A 5,856-nucleotide genomic window follows, 5' to 3' on the forward strand; every position below is an offset into this window, starting at 1 on the left:
ATGGGTAGAATCTATTTAGTTCTTCTTTAACTTCTAGATAGTGATCTTGCATGTATTATCCTAATGGAATAAAATGCACCTTCCGTTCTATATATCTAATATATTCTTCTGCTCTAAATATTTCGTCGTTGGTAAAATGTATTTCCCAAAGAAGATTATTTTTAAGACTTAAAACGTTTGTATTAGTTTCTAAGGTTTCACGATGAACTGTTTCTAAATAATTAACATATTCAGTAAGAAATTTTCTAGTTTTTCTAACATTTATAAGTCATTGACGGGTTAGGTATATCATACGATAGTGGAAACTTATGTATTTAGTAAAGATATGTTGTCTCATATAAATGTGTCTTCTAGAAAATGATCATCTTTGTCTAGCAGAAAATGGTCTTCGCATAAAATATAGCTATAAGGTCCAAAAATCTTAAGGCTCTGATACCAAAAAGGGATTGGGGGGGGGGGGGGGGGGGGGGGGTTATAGGTTATTGAAATTGTTTCAAGATTTTAAATGCTTAAAGATAAGAGTAGTGTTGCAGTTTGTGGTTATCAAATTTTTAAACAATCCTACTCGGTACTTTCTCACTCCTTAATGTTTTCTTATCATGTAGTTATATCTCTAAGTTCCTGTTTATCTCCCTTTTTTTTTTAGTTAATCTGGACTCTGTCCAATCATGAATCTTGTTACACTGTTCATCTCTTTCTCTTAACTTCTGTTCTTAATAATCTTCTTTTTTAACCACACCCCGGCCATGGCCAACAATTCGTCCTTTATCATTTTTGGACATTTTAATGACTCCTCAACACCTAGGAATTTACAGGTTAATCCATTGAGTTTATTAAGAAATTAAGAGAAAAACTATATACTAAGAGTAACAGATTCATAATAACAAAATATAGATTTATAAAGCATAATAAACATTATAATAATGTACATAACTGGGAGAGTAACACAAAAACATAGTTATAAAACTTACATGACTTAAAGACGGAGAGAGGTTTTGCCGTTGGGGGAACCCTAAAAACTACTTCTCACACTAGGAGGATTATTGAAAAACTAGTACTATTTTACAGTAGAAGTTTATAATACAAAGGTTAAAGAGAGAGGGGAAGGGATTTGAGGCATTTGATAAAGAGAAGGGGAATATAGATTTCTTGGTGTTTTGTGCTTGTATGTGTTGTTGATGATGCTTCCCCTCTTCACTGATGGTCTCTATTTATAGGCATCTGGCGGGCTTAAACTTCGGATTTCAAAATATTAAAGAATCTTTTGAGTTTAGCCGGGTGCTCTTTGGGTCCCATCATCACGTAAAACTTTCAGAAGACTCTTTCTATTATTGTCCTTTGCTGATCATGTAGCTACTTTATTAACGCTACTTTAAAAATTGTCTCCATCCGTCTTTATTGCTTTCTTCAATCGAATCTGCTTTTTCTTTGTCTTAGTTGTAGTGATTATATCTGTTGACACCCAATTTTGTCCCTCCTTTATTCCAATTTATTTCCTTGGGCTTTTAAATTTATTAACGAGCTAAATACTTTGTTTTCACTATTATTTTTTATTTTCTACTACTATTAATATTCTCACTATTCTACTATAAACATTACTAGTATTACTTTATCACAAATTTCAAAAAGGTTTGTCATCCCTTTATTTTCGTTAAATTAATTATAACTTTATAAAGTCCTTTATTTTCTATATATTAATCATTAATTATCATGGTATATATTGTATTAGTTATTAAATTAGAAGCCCAAAAAATAATTAAATTGAAAGAGGAAAAGGGCCAAAGTTCGGATCCCCCACCAGCCCACACTTTAATTCATTACCAAATCAGCCCACAAATATTCCCCATTATCCATTTTACCCGACCAGCCCACATATTATTCAGCCCACTACCATTTTAATGCCTAGCCCAAAAACGATTAGCCCAAATCATCCAACCCGCCTTACCCGACCCGGCCCAACCTCTTCATTTTCATCTCCCAACCCTAAACAAAAAGAAAACGCCGCCTATCTCTTTCTCTTCAGCCTCCCTATTCTCTCTCTTCACGCCTCATCCCCCATTTTAGCAAAAACTTGACCATCTTTAGCCATGGCAGTTCTGTATACACCACTTCCATACAAAAAAAAACGGCAGCTTGTCTACGCGCCCTGTCGTGGACAGAGGAAAGCTTTCCCCTTTTTGCTTCAAGACGCGATAATCTCCGAAATCAAAGAAAGTTTAACCATTTTGAGTGAAGTCCGAATCAAAACACGTGAAAGGATTTCAACGGATCTATTTGACTCATTTCAAACAGCTATTCACTGAAAATCCCGCCCAAAAAACAGGTGAAAAAACCCTATCTTGATGCTATAAATAGAAACGGGCAAGACCAGTTTATGGAGGCCATTTTTTATTTTTACTGAGCATTTTGAGAGAGATCCAACTGTTTTTCAAAATTCATTTTCTTTTCCGATGAACTTTAGCCGCGACAAAGAGACAAGAATTTTTGGTTGGTTTCAATCCGAGATTCGGAATTGTTCGTGAGTAAGAGAGTAGATTCGACGCCGACGCCCTAGTTCATTGCACCCACAAGAGGTGAAATCCTCATTCATATTTCTATTTTTTTTGGTTGTTGTTCGTTACTGTTAAGACAAGTTCCCATGTAGTATAAAATGTGTTGTTTGCAGTTTTTGTCTCTTTCCTTTGCTTAACATGATTCTGTGAATATGAATGCATATGTTAAGTACAATGCACATTCGTCGAAGCTGATCTCCTTTTCCGAATTTGAAATGTTTGGATGAAACTTGATTTTAGAGTTTAGCGTTATCTTTTTGAATTCTATCCGAAACGATAGATGATAAGCTGAATAAAACAAGATGTCCTGTTAGTAGCTATTATAATATGGTAGATATCATTTTACAGCTTAATTGTCAACTGAATCTTAGCTGAATATGGTGTTTGAATGTGAAGGTATGTTGATGTCGTATTAATAAATATTGATACGAGTCTGGTCTTTTCTTTCGTTTTCATCTGATAAGAATTCTATTTTTAAGGAGTTGCAATGAACCTGTAATACTAACTTTTACCATTCCAAATAGAGATGAAATTATGTGTTCATTAAATACTAGAAATCCAGTTTCCATATTCGTTTAGATACAAGTTGAGTATGTCTTGTTCTTCCTTAAATACATGTCCCTGTTTAGTAGAATAAATGGCTCCATGAGTAAGATTATCCTACTCTAAAAAATCATGTTTGCGATGTTTGTTATGCGCACACAACACACTACGTGTTTGCTGCTTTAGTTTGCCTCTTGTGCTAAAATTGTTCAGCTCATTGTAGAAATATAAAGCCCCTTTAGTTGTTTTTTTTTCGATGAGTTCTGGAATGTTTGGCAGCATGTAAGTTTAAATTTTAAAAGTCATGTTTAGGTGTCAAAATGCTTCTTCTACGATTAAAAATTATTGAATAAGAAATGTATTCTCTCTTTGTGAAATATGACACTAACTACTCGTTGGAAATTTCATCTCACATATTCCAGATGTAATCCCTGAATTTAAGTGTAATGTAATAAACTAGAAAAGTGTTCTTGCTCATAAAAGTCTATAGGTATTTAAATAACTTCAAACATGTTGGCATTAGTATCAGGTTTAAAACATGTAATGGCTCTCTGCATCTCATGTAGATGCTCGTTTACAAGTTCCATAGGAGTCTTTTTTTTTGCACCCAGAAATCAGGCCATCAATTTTAAATTCTGGTTTGTAGTGTAAATGATGAGCCTGTGAAGCTAAAGCTGAAAATGCGCGTCTTGTGTTGAGGATATTATGATCTAGTTTCTTTTCGTTTGTGATATTAGAAGCGTGAACATATAATACGAAGCTCACTTTATTTTGGCTTATATATTCAAGAATGATAGCATAATTTATTTGAGTGTCGATACATATTTTTAATTCTTCATTCTTCAATACAAGACTTCTAATTTCTTTTCTTTTCCTTTGCATGAACACCGGAGCCGAAGAGTTTCATTTTGAGACTCAACGACACCTCTTACGGAGTCAGCGCGACACCAACGTCAACTCCCTCTTACATCGCCTAAGCGGCATCTTGCATAGCATTACACCCAAAACTCGTAGCTTGTCCTTCTGGATCATCGTATCCTCAAAGAGAACCAATGTTGACACGAAGTCATATGGCTTTACTTCTTCATAAATTTATTATCTGTGCAGTTCCTTTTTACATCTATGGACTTATTGAAAGCATGCATTTTTATTTTAGTTAGTGGAAATTTATAGGAAGTTGTGAGTATTACATCCCTTAGGGCATACAAGCTAACTGAGTAGCTGGTTGTGTTCCTTTCTACATTAAAAGTTGTTGGGTAGTTATGACTTAGGACCACCCAGTATTGCATCAGTGGCATTTGAGCCTTCGAGCGGAATGAATGGTCAATTTTTTCTACGTTTAAAAAGTTGTGTAGTGAGGGATATGTGGGTGCTTTCAACTGAATTTATTTTGGGTTTAAAACATATTACCAATTGCCTCTATGAATAATACTTATAAGAAAGAAAAACGAACCAGTTTTCATAAACAACCGTTCACTTTAGTTTTCTCCTAACATTTGAAACACATATTCCTTAAAACAACTTTTGTACAGTTTATATTGAACTAATAGTCTTTCTATGAAATTTTTTAAATTTTATTAATATTAATCTTATAATAACTCTTTTAATTATAGGTCGGTATAACTTATTTTTTTACAAATATTTATGAAATGTTGCACACTTTCTTCAGTTCGTAACTAAATTTTTTTATACAAATTATTATTTTTTACAAGTCTTATTTTTAATAACATTACTACATTTTCCTTTAAAACTTTAGTAATATTTATAAGTTATTTCCCAAACATTTAGAACACTATATTTACACTTAGCCTAATTAACTCTAAGTCCGGTCGGTTAATCATTATTAATGGAACTTAGAGGATGCATAATACCTTCCCTCTAAGTTAGTTGAATCCTTATCTAGAATTTTGGTTTCGTAGATTTAAAACGGAGTTAACTTTAGAAAATGATTTTAATAAACTTTAGGTGTCCTAATTCATCGTAAATAATTAGGTGGTGAGTCCCGTACTTTAAATAATCCCGAAATTATCGGGATGTTGTAAACTATTTTGATCCCGGTTAAAATAGAGTATAACAATATGTCTATCAGTTTTTTTTAATGTGTCTAAAATTATGTAGTGCAATAGAATCAAAACTCATCCCTGAGTTGACGTTGTTTGGATCTTGTGAATCTTGAAATGCACTATTCTGAAAATCTACCATATCTCTTTCAAGGTCTAAATATGTATTGGAGACATTTCTGGACTTGAAGATAGTTCTGGACTGGAATTTTTAATTATGTGCTTGTCTTGATCTTCTTTTTCTTGAAAAAACTTTTCTAATGTCTGTTTTATTATATCCTCTATTTTCTCACTTTTTTTCTTTTTTTGACAATAAATTTTTCTTTTTTGAATTTTCTCCTAGTGTTAATGTTTTGGGAGTCTTCGCCTTGTCTGAAGTGATGAACAACTTTCATCTTCACTTTTTGGCAAAGTGACAGCCATTAACGGATTTGATAAGTCTTTACCAGCTACCGTTTGAACCGGACTAGCGGTATCTTTATCCGATACAGTGAATTTTACTGCATTCATTGGGGAATGCACACCCGTCTCATCCATTTTGTCTTGAGATGGAAAACTTTGTGATTGAACCAATTTGAATTTGACCACTTGGAGTCTATGTTCTAGCATTCTCACTTGCTCCATGAGTCTTTCTTTTTCTTGGATCAATGTCTCATTTTTCTGGTTTAGTCTTTTGAATGCCTCAATCATAGAAGAATAAT

General features: G+C 33.3%; 1 long non-coding RNA gene across 1 annotated transcript; it reads left to right on the forward strand.

Moving 5' to 3' along the window:
* Window positions 1–1,963: 1,963 nt before the first annotated feature.
* LOC132641707 (uncharacterized) lies at window positions 1,964–4,499 on the forward strand. The gene is made up of 2 exons (XR_009582942.1): window positions 1,964–2,323; window positions 2,462–4,499. It is a non-coding gene; the product is annotated as an uncharacterized LOC132641707 (long non-coding RNA).
* The last annotated feature ends 1,357 nt before the right edge of the window (window positions 4,500–5,856 follow it).

The sequence above is a fragment of the Lycium barbarum genome, chromosome 5 (assembly GCF_019175385.1).
Source record: "Lycium barbarum isolate Lr01 chromosome 5, ASM1917538v2, whole genome shotgun sequence".
Lineage (NCBI taxonomy): Eukaryota > Viridiplantae > Streptophyta > Magnoliopsida > Solanales > Solanaceae > Lycium > Lycium barbarum.